This window comes from Chrysemys picta, unplaced genomic scaffold (genome assembly GCF_011386835.1).
Source record: "Chrysemys picta bellii isolate R12L10 unplaced genomic scaffold, ASM1138683v2 scaf1766, whole genome shotgun sequence".
NCBI classification, from domain to species: domain Eukaryota; kingdom Metazoa; phylum Chordata; order Testudines; family Emydidae; genus Chrysemys; species Chrysemys picta.
Genome location: NW_027054471.1, coordinates 1 through 12,000, shown reverse-complemented (window position 1 = coordinate 12,000; position 12,000 = coordinate 1). Strand labels below are relative to the sequence as shown.

The window sequence follows — 12,000 nt, the reverse complement described above, 5'->3', positions numbered from 1 at the left end:
AAGGTCCCTACTTTCAGAGGTTGCTCATTTCTCTGGTCAGGAACGGTGTCTCCTCCGCAGCGGAAGGTTGGATTCAGAAGGATGACTCTAGGTGGTCAGTTGCTTGCTTTCCTCCAATGTTTTTCTTTCTCTCTCTTTCTCTCTTCTCTAGTATGTTGGCCAACACACACCCTCTAGCTCTCGCTGTCTGTCCTTGCCTTTCCTCGTGTTGTCTCCTTTCGTAAGACACGGGCAGCCGTGTAACGTGTGTATCCCCACAGGCTATGTCTCGGGAGCCATGGAGAAGTAAGAGGGGACGAAAATCATGCACGGCTGTGACTGTCGGTGTTATCTCAGTCTCTGTTTGTCAAGTGGGGCCGAGGTAGATGGGATTGGAGAGGGAGGCCAGGAGGAGGGCAAGATTTGAAGCACCAATAGAGGTTGGTGTAGTGATGGCTCATGCTTGGCTTTTGCAGCTGCGCTTCCAGAGGAATTTTCCAGGAGCCCTATCTCGAGAAGAAACTGGGAGAAGTGGACATGAGCAGACTGGACATCCCTGTAAGCAGACATGAACATCCTTGTCAGCAGACATGAACAGTCCTCAACTTTCTGGCTCCCGCATAACTGGCTGTGAGTAAGCGGTCAGTGCTTTGAATTCGTCATCTGTGCTCGCTGTAGTATTCTTCACAGGCCGTGTGCTTTCTCATTGGGTATGGGGTTCTGTGAGATTACGGCTGGGGAGGGGCCAGAGTCTTCTGTGTAGAGTGATTATTTTAGGTGCCGTTGCAAGGGGTGCGTTCTAGTTGTAATGCTAAAGGCGTAATCGGGGGGAGAGTTTGGGGCAGAGCGCTGCCGTGTAGGAGAGGCGAAAAGAATAGCCTACGCGACGCTGCCCACTGAGGTGGTAACTTCATTGTTTTTCCTCCTTGTGCCGGATTTAGTACCCTGGGAAAAGAAATCAAACGTCAGCGTTTACTCCCCTTGTCGGATGGAAAGCGAGCAAGAGCAGTGAGCCTGCGAGCATTGTTGATGCAAGTCAGGAGCCGTCCAGTTGGCAGTGGAGCAGTCGCTACCGTCAGTGAGATAAGTGTGTGGTTTGGTGAGGGTTCTGCGTAGGGCCCCAATGGCTCCAGGTAGGGACGCCCAGTTAGCTGGGGCTGGGTTTGTAAGAAATGGTTCCTAAGCAGCTGTGGTTACGAGAGAGACAAGGTCCCCATTTTCAGGGACTGCTCATTTCTCTGCCCAGATGCGGTGTGTTCTCGGAAGCAGAAGGTTGCATCCAGGAGGATGATTCCAGGTGGTGAGTTGCTTGCCTTCCTCCCATTTTTTTCTCTCTGTCTCTTTCTCTCTCTCCTCTAGTGTGTTGGCCAACTTTCTCACTCTCTTTCCTCTCCTCTCCTCTCCTCGTGCCGTCTCCCTTCGTAGGACCACGGGCATCCGTGCTAGGTGTGCATCCTAGCCAGGTCTCGGGAGCCACGGAGAAGTAGGAGCGGACGAAAACCATGCGGGGCAGTGGGCACTAAAGTGGAGCTGTGACTGTCTGTGTTTACTCGGTCTCTGTTCATCTAGTGGGGCTGATGTAGATGGGACTGGAGAGGGAGGCAGGGATGAGGGCAAGACTCGACGCCCCAATAGAGTTCTGTGTAGTGATAGTTCTTGCTTGGCTTTCTTAGTTTGCGGAGGAATCGTCCAGGAGCCCTAGCCGGACAAGAATATTGCAGAAGTGGACCTGAGTAGTCTGGACATCCTTCTAAGGAGACATAAATAGTCCTCATGTTTCTGCCTTCTGCATCGCTGGCTGTGAGTAAGAGGTCAGTGCTTTGAATTCCTCATGTGTAGTCGCTGTAGTTTTCTTCACAGGCCGTGTGCTTCCTCGTTGGGTATGAGGCTCTGGGATTAAGGCTGGGGAAGGGACAAGAGTCTCCTGAAGAAAGTGAATATTTTGGGTGCCATTACAATGGGTGCCTTCTAGTTGCAGTTGTAACGTAGTAATGGGAGATGGGTTGAGGGTGGAGCCGTGGGATATGGGAGATGTGAAAAGAAGATACTACGCGACATTGCAGACGGAGATGCTAATTTTTTTGGCTCGCCTCCCCCTCCCTCTTTAGGTTTAGAACGAAGGAAAACGAAGTCACCCGTCAGAGTCTACTGCCCTCGTGATGGAAAGCGAGCGAGAGCGTTGAGACTCTGAGCATTGTTGATGCCACGCAAAAGCCATCCATCTGGGAGCCGAGGAGATGCCGCTGTCAGTGAGATAAGTGTCTTGTTTCATGAGGGCTCTGCTCACGCCCAACCTGAGTCCAGGTAGGGAAGCCCACTAAGTTAGGGCTGGGTTTGTATGAAAAGGTTCCTGACTAACTGTGGTTATGAGGGGGAAAAGGTCCCTACTTTCAGAGGTTGCTCATTTCTCTGGTCAGGAACGGTGTCTCCTCCGCAGCGGAAGGTTGGATTCAGAAGGATGACTCTAGGTGGTCAGTTGCTTGCTTTCCTCCAATGTTTTTCTTTCTCTCTCTTTCTCTCTTCTCTAGTATGTTGGCCAACACACACCCTCTAGCTCTCGCTGTCTGTCCTTGCCTTTCCTCGTGTTGTCTCCTTTCGTAAGACACGGGCAGCCGTGTAACGTGTGTATCCCCACAGGCTATGTCTCGGGAGCCATGGAGAAGTAGGAGGGGACGAAAATCATGCACGGCTGTGACTGTCGGTGTTATCTCAGTCTCTGTTTGTCAAGTGGGGCCGAGGTAGATGGGATTGGAGAGGGAGGCCAGGAGGAGGGCAAGATTTGAAGCACCAATAGAGGTTGGTGTAGTGATGGCTCATGCTTGGCTTTTGCAGCTGCGCTTCCAGAGGAATTTTCCAGGAGCCCTATCTCGAGAAGAAACTGGGAGAAGTGGACATGAGCAGACTGGACATCCCTGTAAGCAGACATGAACATCCTTGTCAGCAGACATGAACAGTCCTCAACTTTCTGGCTCCCGCATAACTGGCTGTGAGTAAGTGGTCAGTGCTTTGAATTCGTCATCTGTGCTCGCTGTAGTATTCTTCACAGGCCGTGTGCTTTCTCATTGGGTATGGGGTTCTGTGAGATTACGGCTGGGGAGGGGCCAGAGTCTTCTGTGTAGAGTGATTATTTTAGGTGCCGTTGCAAGGGGTGCGTTCTAGTTGTAATGCTAAAGGCGTAATAGGGGGGAGAGTTTGGGGCAGAGCGCTGCCGTGTAGGAGAGGCGAAAAGAATAGCCTACGCGACGCTGCCCACTGAGGTGGTAACTTCATTGTTTTTCCTCCTTGTGCCGGATTTAGTACCCTGGGAAAAGAAATCAAACGTCAGCGTTTACTCCCCTTGTCGGATGGAAAGCGAGCAAGAGCAGTGAGCCTGCGAGCATTGTTGATGCAAGTCAGGAGCCGTCCAGTTGGCAGTGGAGCAGTCGCTACCGTCAGTGAGATAAGTGTGTGGTTTGGTGAGGGTTCTGCGTAGGGCCCCAATGGCTCCAGGTAGGGACGCCCAGTTAGCTGGGGCTGGGTTTGTAAGAAATGGTTCCTAAGCAGCTGTGGTTACGAGAGAGACAAGGTCCCCATTTTCAGGGACTGCTCATTTCTCTGCCCAGATGCGGTGTGTTCTCGGAAGCAGAAGGTTGCATCCAGGAGGATGATTCCAGGTGGTGAGTTGCTTGCCTTCCTCCCATTTTTTTCTCTCTGTCTCTTTCTCTCTCTCCTCTAGTGTGTTGGCCAACTTTCTCACTCTCTTTCCTCTCCTCTCCTCGTGCCGTCTCCCTTCGTAGGACCACGGGCATCCGTGCTAGGTGTGCATCCTAGCCAGGTCTCGGGAGCCACGGAGAAGTAGGAGCGGACGAAAACCATGCGGGGCAGTGGGCACTAAAGTGGAGCTGTGACTGTCTGTGTTTACTCGGTCTCTGTTCATCTAGTGGGGCTGATGTAGATGGGACTGGAGAGGGAGGCAGGGATGAGGGCAAGACTCGACGCCCCAATAGAGTTCTGTGTAGTGATAGTTCTTGCTTGGCTTTCTTAGTTTGCGGAGGAATCGTCCAGGAGCCCTAGCCGGACAAGAATATTGCAGAAGTGGACCTGAGTAGTCTGGACATCCTTCTAAGGAGACATAAATAGTCCTCATGTTTCTGCCTTCTGCATCGCTGGCTGTGAGTAAGAGGTCAGTGCTTTGAATTCCTCATGTGTAGTCGCTGTAGTTTTCTTCACAGGCCGTGTGCTTCCTCGTTGGGTATGAGGCTCTGGGATTAAGGCTGGGGAAGGGACAAGAGTCTCCTGAAGAAAGTGAATATTTTGGGTGCCATTACAATGGGTGCCTTCTAGTTGCAGTTGTAACGTAGTAATGGGAGATGGGTTGAGGGTGGAGCCGTGGAATATGGGAGATGTGAAAAGAAGATACTACGCGACATTGCAGACGGAGATGCTAATTTTTTTGGCTCGCCTCCCCCTCCCTCTTTAGGTTTAGAACGAAGGAAAACGAAGTCACCCGTCAGAGTCTACTGCCCTCGTGATGGAAAGCGAGCGAGAGCGTTGAGACTCTGAGCATTGTTGATGCCACGCAAAAGCCATCCATCTGGGAGCCGAGGAGATGCCGCTGTCAGTGAGATAAGTGTCTTGTTTCATGAGGGCTCTGCTCACGCCCAACCTGAGTCCAGGTAGGGAAGCCCACTAAGTTAGGGCTGGGTTTGTATGAAAAGGTTCCTGACTAACTGTGGTTACGAGGGGGAAAAGGTCCCTACTTTCAGAGGTTGCTCATTTCTCTGGTCAGGAACGGTGTCTCCTCCGCAGCGGAAGGTTGGATTCAGAAGGATGACTCTAGGTGGTCAGTTGCTTGCTTTCCTCCAATGTTTTTCTTTCTCTCTCTTTCTCTCTTCTCTAGTATGTTGGCCAACACACACCCTCTAGCTCTCGCTGTCTGTCCTTGCCTTTCCTCGTGTTGTCTCCTTTCGTAAGACACGGGCAGCCGTGTAACGTGTGTATCCCCACAGGCTATGTCTCGGGAGCCATGGAGAAGTAGGAGGGGACGAAAATCATGCACGGCTGTGACTGTCGGTGTTATCTCAGTCTCTGTTTGTCAAGTGGGGCCGAGGTAGATGGGATTGGAGAGGGAGGCCAGGAGGAGGGCAAGATTTGAAGCACCAATAGAGGTTGGTGTAGTGATGGCTCATGCTTGGCTTTTGCAGCTGCGCTTCCAGAGGAATTTTCCAGGAGCCCTATCTCGAGAAGAAACTGGGAGAAGTGGACATGAGCAGACTGGACATCCCTGTAAGCAGACATGAACATCCTTGTCAGCAGACATGAACAGTCCTCAACTTTCTGGCTCCCGCATAACTGGCTGTGAGTAAGCGGTCAGTGCTTTGAATTCGTCATCTGTGCTCGCTGTAGTATTCTTCACAGGCCGTGTGCTTTCTCATTAGGTATGGGGTTCTGTGAGATTACGGCTGGGGAGGGGCCAGAGTCTTCTGTGTAGAGTGATTATTTTAGGTGCCGTTGCAAGGGGTGCGTTCTAGTTGTAATGCTAAAGGCGTAATCGGGGGGAGAGTTTGGGGCAGAGCGCTGCCGTGTAGGAGAGGCGAAAAGAATAGCCTACGCGACGCTGCCCACTGAGGTGGTAACTTCATTGTTTTTCCTCCTTGTGCCGGATTTAGTACCCTGGGAAAAGAAATCAAACGTCAGCGTTTACTCCCCTTGTCGGATGGAAAGCGAGCAAGAGCAGTGAGCCTGCGAGCATTGTTGATGCAAGTCAGGAGCCGTCCAGTTGGCAGTGGAGCAGTCGCTACCGTCAGTGAGATAAGTGTGTGGTTTGGTGAGGGTTCTGCGTAGGGCCCCAATGGCTCCAGGTAGGGACGCCCAGTTAGCTGGGGCTGGGTTTGTAAGAAATGGTTCCTAAGCAGCTGTGGTTACGAGAGAGACAAGGTCCCCATTTTCAGGGACTGCTCATTTCTCTGCCCAGATGCGGTGTGTTCTCGGAAGCAGAAGGTTGCATCCAGGAGGATGATTCCAGGTGGTGAGTTGCTTGCCTTCCTCCCATTTTTTTCTCTCTGTCTCTTTCTCTCTCTCCTCTAGTGTGTTGGCCAACTTTCTCACTCTCTTTCCTCTCCTCTCCTCTCCTCGTGCCGTCTCCCTTCGTAGGACCACGGGCATCCGTGCTAGGTGTGCATCCTAGCCAGGTCTCGGGAGCCACGGAGAAGTAGGAGCGGACGAAAACCATGCGGGGCAGTGGGCACTAAAGTGGAGCTGTGACTGTCTGTGTTTACTCGGTCTCTGTTCATCTAGTGGGGCTGATGTAGATGGGACTGGAGAGGGAGGCAGGGATGAGGGCAAGACTCGACGCCCCAATAGAGTTCTGTGTAGTGATAGTTCTTGCTTGGCTTTCTTAGTTTGCGGAGGAATCGTCCAGGAGCCCTAGCCGGACAAGAATATTGCAGAAGTGGACCTGAGTAGTCTGGACATCCTTCTAAGGAGACATAAATAGTCCTCATGTTTCTGCCTTCTGCATCGCTGGCTGTGAGTAAGAGGTCAGTGCTTTGAATTCCTCATGTGTAGTCGCTGTAGTTTTCTTCACAGGCCGTGTGCTTCCTCGTTGGGTATGAGGCTCTGGGATTAAGGCTGGGGAAGGGACAAGAGTCTCCTGAAGAAAGTGAATATTTTGGGTGCCATTACAATGGGTGCCTTCTAGTTGCAGTTGTAACGTAGTAATGGGAGATGGGTTGAGGGTGGAGCCGTGGAATATGGGAGATGTGAAAAGAAGATACTACGCGACATTGCAGACGGAGATGCTAATTTTTTTGGCTCACCTCCCCCTCCCTCTTTAGGTTTAGAACGAAGGAAAACGAAGTCACCCGTCAGAGTCTACTGCCCTCGTGATGGAAAGCGAGCGAGAGCGTTGAGACTCTGAGCATTGTTGATGCCACGCAAAAGCCATCCATCTGGGAGCCGAGGAGATGCCGCTGTCAGTGAGATAAGTGTCTTGTTTCATGAGGGCTCTGCTCACGCCCAACCTGAGTCCAGGTAGGGAAGCCCACTAAGTTAGGGCTGGGTTTGTATGAAAAGGTTCCTGACTAACTGTGGTTACGAGGGGGAAAAGGTCCCTACTTTCAGAGGTTGCTCATTTCTCTGGTCAGGAACGGTGTCTCCTCCGCAGCGGAAGGTTGGATTCAGAAGGATGACTCTAGGTGGTCAGTTGCTTGCTTTCCTCCAATGTTTTTCTTTCTCTCTCTTTCTCTCTTCTCTAGTATGTTGGCCAACACACACCCTCTAGCTCTCGCTGTCTGTCCTTGCCTTTCCTCGTGTTGTCTCCTTTCGTAAGACACGGGCAGCCGTGTAACGTGTGTATCCCCACAGGCTATGTCTCGGGAGCCATGGAGAAGTAGGAGGGGACGAAAATCATGCACGGCTGTGACTGTCGGTGTTATCTCAGTCTCTGTTTGTCAAGTGGGGCCGAGGTAGATGGGATTGGAGAGGGAGGCCAGGAGGAGGGCAAGATTTGAAGCACCAATAGAGGTTGGTGTAGTGATGGCTCATGCTTGGCTTTTGCAGCTGCGCTTCCAGAGGAATTTTCCAGGAGCCCTATCTCGAGAAGAAACTGGGAGAAGTGGACATGAGCAGACTGGACATCCCTGTAAGCAGACATGAACATCCTTGTCAGCAGACATGAACAGTCCTCAACTTTCTGGCTCCCGCATAACTGGCTGTGAGTAAGCGGTCAGTGCTTTGAATTCGTCATCTGTGCTCGCTGTAGTATTCTTCACAGGCCGTGTGCTTTCTCATTGGGTATGGGGTTCTGTGAGATTACGGCTGGGGAGGGGCCAGAGTCTTCTGTGTAGAGTGATTATTTTAGGTGCCGTTGCAAGGGGTGCGTTCTAGTTGTAATGCTAAAGGCGTAATCGGGGGGAGAGTTTGGGGCAGAGCGCTGCCGTGTAGGAGAGGCGAAAAGAATAGCCTACGCGACGCTGCCCACTGAGGTGGTAACTTCATTGTTTTTCCTCCTTGTGCCGGATTTAGTACCCTGGGAAAAGAAATCAAACGTCAGCGTTTACTCCCCTTGTCGGATGGAAAGCGAGCAAGAGCAGTGAGCCTGCGAGCATTGTTGATGCAAGTCAGGAGCCGTCCAGTTGGCAGTGGAGCAGTCGCTACCGTCAGTGAGATAAGTGTGTGGTTTGGTGAGGGTTCTGCGTAGGGCCCCAATGGCTCCAGGTAGGGACGCCCAGTTAGCTGGGGCTGGGTTTGTAAGAAATGGTTCCTAAGCAGCTGTGGTTACGAGAGAGACAAGGTCCCCATTTTCAGGGACTGCTCATTTCTCTGCCCAGATGCGGTGTGTTCTCGGAAGCAGAAGGTTGCATCCAGGAGGATGATTCCAGGTGGTGAGTTGCTTGCCTTCCTCCCATTTTTTTCTCTCTGTCTCTTTCTCTCTCTCCTCTAGTGTGTTGGCCAACTTTCTCACTCTCTTTCCTCTCCTCTCCTCTCCTCGTGCCGTCTCCCTTCGTAGGACCACGGGCATCCGTGCTAGGTGTGCATCCTAGCCAGGTCTCGGGAGCCACGGAGAAGTAGGAGCGGACGAAAACCATGCGGGGCAGTGGGCACTAAAGTGGAGCTGTGACTGTCTGTGTTTACTCGGTCTCTGTTCATCTAGTGGGGCTGATGTAGATGGGACTGGAGAGGGAGGCAGGGATGAGGGCAAGACTCGACGCCCCAATAGAGTTCTGTGTAGTGATAGTTCTTGCTTGGCTTTCTTAGTTTGCGGAGGAATCGTCCAGGAGCCCTAGCCGGACAAGAATATTGCAGAAGTGGACCTGAGTAGTCTGGACATCCTTCTAAGGAGACATAAATAGTCCTCATGTTTCTGCCTTCTGCATCGCTGGCTGAGTAAGAGGTCAGTGCTTTGAATTCCTCATGTGTAGTCGCTGTAGTTTTCTTCACAGGCCGTGTGCTTCCTCGTTGGGTATGAGGCTCTGGGATTAAGGCTGGGGAAGGGACAAGAGTCTCCTGAAGAAAGTGAATATTTTGGGTGCCATTACAATGGGTGCCTTCTAGTTGCAGTTGTAACGTAGTAATGGGAGATGGGTTGAGGGTGGAGCCGTGGGATATGGGAGATGTGAAAAGAAGATACTACGCGACATTGCAGACGGAGATGCTAATTTTTTTGGCTCGCCTCCCCCTCCCTCTTTAGGTTTAGAACGAAGGAAAACGAAGTCACCCGTCAGAGTCTACTGCCCTCGTGATGGAAAGCGAGCGAGAGCGTTGAGACTCTGAGCATTGTTGATGCCACGCAAAAGCCATCCATCTGGGAGCCGAGGAGATGCCGCTGTCAGTGAGATAAGTGTCTTGTTTCATGAGGGCTCTGCTCACGCCCAACCTGAGTCCAGGTAGGGAAGCCCACTAAGTTAGGGCTGGGTTTGTATGAAAAGGTTCCTGACTAACTGTGGTTACGAGGGGGAAAAGGTCCCTACTTTCAGAGGTTGCTCATTTCTCTGGTCAGGAACGGTGTCTCCTCCGCAGCGGAAGGTTGGATTCAGAAGGATGACTCTAGGTGGTCAGTTGCTTGCTTTCCTCCAATGTTTTTCTTTCTCTCTCTTTCTCTCTTCTCTAGTATGTTGGCCAACACACACCCTCTAGCTCTCGCTGTCTGTCCTTGCCTTTCCTCGTGTTGTCTCCTTTCGTAAGACACGGGCAGCCGTGTAACGTGTGTATCCCCACAGGCTATGTCTGGGGAGCCATGGAGAAGTAGGAGGGGACGAAAATCATGCACGGCTGTGACTGTCGGTGTTATCTCAGTCTCTGTTTGTCAAGTGGGGCCGAGGTAGATGGGATTGGAGAGGGAGGCCAGGAGGAGGGCAAGATTTGAAGCACCAATAGAGGTTGGTGTAGTGATGGCTCATGCTTGGCTTTTGCAGCTGCGCTTCCAGAGGAATTTTCCAGGAGCCCTATCTCGAGAAGAAACTGGGAGAAGTGGACATGAGCAGACTGGACATCCCTGTAAGCAGACATGAACATCCTTGTCAGCAGACATGAACAGTCCTCAACTTTCTGGCTCCCGCATAACTGGCTGTGAGTAAGCGGTCAGTGCTTTGAATTCGTCATCTGTGCTCGCTGTAGTATTCTTCACAGGCCGTGTGCTTTCTCATTGGGTATGGGGTTCTGTGAGATTACGGCTGGGGAGGGGCCAGAGTCTTCTGTGTAGAGTGATTATTTTAGGTGCCGTTGCAAGGGGTGCGTTCTAGTTGTAATGCTAAAGGCGTAATCGGGGGGAGAGTTTGGGGCAGAGCGCTGCCGTGTAGGAGAGGCGAAAAGAATAGCCTACGCGACGCTGCCCACTGAGGTGGTAACTTCATTGTTTTTCCTCCTTGTGCCGGATTTAGTACCCTGGGAAAAGAAATCAAACGTCAGCGTTTACTCCCCTTGTCGGATGGAAAGCGAGCAAGAGCAGTGAGCCTGCGAGCATTGTTGATGCAAGTCAGGAGCCGTCCAGTTGGCAGTGGAGCAGTCGCTACCGTCAGTGAGATAAGTGTGTGGTTTGGTGAGGGTTCTGCGTAGGGCCCCAATGGCTCCAGGTAGGGACGCCCAGTTAGCTGGGGCTGGGTTTGTAAGAAATGGTTCCTAAGCAGCTGTGGTTACGAGAGAGACAAGGTCCCCATTTTCAGGGACTGCTCATTTCTCTGCCCAGATGCGGTGTGTTCTCGGAAGCAGAAGGTTGCATCCAGGAGGATGATTCCAGGTGGTGAGTTGCTTGCCTTCCTCCCATTTTTTTCTCTCTGTCTCTTTCTCTCTCTCCTCTAGTGTGTTGGCCAACTTTCTCACTCTCTTTCCTCTCCTCTCCTCGTGCCGTCTCCCTTCGTAGGACCACGGGCATCCGTGCTAGGTGTGCATCCTAGCCAGGTCTCGGGAGCCACGGAGAAGTAGGAGCGGACGAAAACCATGCGGGGCAGTGGGCACTAAAGTGGAGCTGTGACTGTCTGTGTTTACTCGGTCTCTGTTCATCTAGTGGGGCTGATGTAGATGGGACTGGAGAGGGAGGCAGGGATGAGGGCAAGACTCGACGCCCCAATAGAGTTCTGTGTAGTGATAGTTCTTGCTTGGCTTTCTTAGTTTGCGGAGGAATCGTCCAGGAGCCCTAGCCGGACAAGAATATTGCAGAAGTGGACCTGAGTAGTCTGGACATCCTTCTAAGGAGACATAAATAGTCCTCATGTTTCTGCCTTCTGCATCGCTGGCTGTGAGTAAGAGGTCAGTGCTTTGAATTCCTCATGTGTAGTCGCTGTAGTTTTCTTCACAGGCCGTGTGCTTCCTCGTTGGGTATGAGGCTCTGGGATTAAGGCTGGGGAAGGGACAAGAGTCTCCTGAAGAAAGTGAATATTTTGGGTGCCATTACAATGGGTGCCTTCTAGTTGCAGTTGTAACGTAGTAATGGGAGATGGGTTGAGGGTGGAGCCGTGGGATATGGGAGATGTGAAAAGAAGATACTACGCGACATTGCAGACGGAGATGCTAATTTTTTTGGCTCGCCTTCCCCTCCCTCTTTAGGTTTAGAACGAAGGAAAACGAAGTCACCCGTCAGAGTCTACTGCCCTCGTGATGGAAAGCGAGCGAGAGCGTTGAGACTCTGAGCATTGTTGATGCCACGCAAAAGCCATCCATCTGGGAGCCGAGGAGATGCCGCTGTCAGTGAGATAAGTGTCTTGTTTCATGAGGGCTCTGCTCACGCCCAACCTGAGTCCAGGTAGGGAAGCCCACTAAGTTAGGGCTGGGTTTGTATGAAAAGGTTCCTGACTAACTGTGGTTACGAGGGGGAAAAGGTCCCTACTTTCAGAGGTTGCTCATTTCTCTGGTCAGGAACGGTGTCTCCTCCGCAGCGGAAGGTTGGATTCAGAAGGATGACTCTAGGTGGTCAGTTGCTTGCTTTCCTCCAATGTTTTTCTTTCTCTCTCTTTCTCTCTTCTCTAGTATGTTGGCCAACACACACCCTCTAGCTCTCGCTGTCTGTCCTTGCCTTTCCTCGTGTTGTCTCCTTTCGTAAGACACGGG

General features: G+C 51.8%; 2 long non-coding RNA genes across 17 annotated transcripts; both read left to right on the top strand.

Annotated features, from left to right (window-relative positions):
- The first annotated feature begins 8 nt into the window (after positions 1 to 8).
- LOC135980079 (uncharacterized) lies at positions 9 to 8,836 on the top strand. 15 transcript variants are annotated; one of them, XR_010597301.1, is made up of 9 exons: positions 9 to 361; positions 456 to 609; positions 921 to 1,790; positions 2,088 to 2,965; positions 3,277 to 4,141; positions 4,439 to 5,316; positions 5,628 to 6,497; positions 6,795 to 7,672; positions 7,984 to 8,836. It is a non-coding gene; the product is annotated as an uncharacterized LOC135980079 (long non-coding RNA). The 15 variants fall into 15 exon arrangements; XR_010597297.1 differs by having other exon boundaries at positions 9 to 609; positions 921 to 1,279; positions 1,653 to 1,790; XR_010597302.1 differs by having other exon boundaries at positions 9 to 609; positions 2,088 to 2,717; positions 2,812 to 2,965.
- A 291-nt stretch (positions 8,837 to 9,127) lies between these two features.
- Positions 9,128 to 11,994, top strand: LOC135980078 (uncharacterized). Of its 2 annotated transcripts, XR_010597295.1 has the most exons (4): positions 9,128 to 10,026; positions 10,338 to 10,696; positions 11,065 to 11,202; positions 11,500 to 11,994. It is a non-coding gene; the product is annotated as an uncharacterized LOC135980078 (long non-coding RNA). The 2 variants fall into 2 exon arrangements; XR_010597294.1 differs by having other exon boundaries at positions 10,338 to 11,202.
- The last annotated feature ends 6 nt before the right edge of the window (positions 11,995 to 12,000 follow it).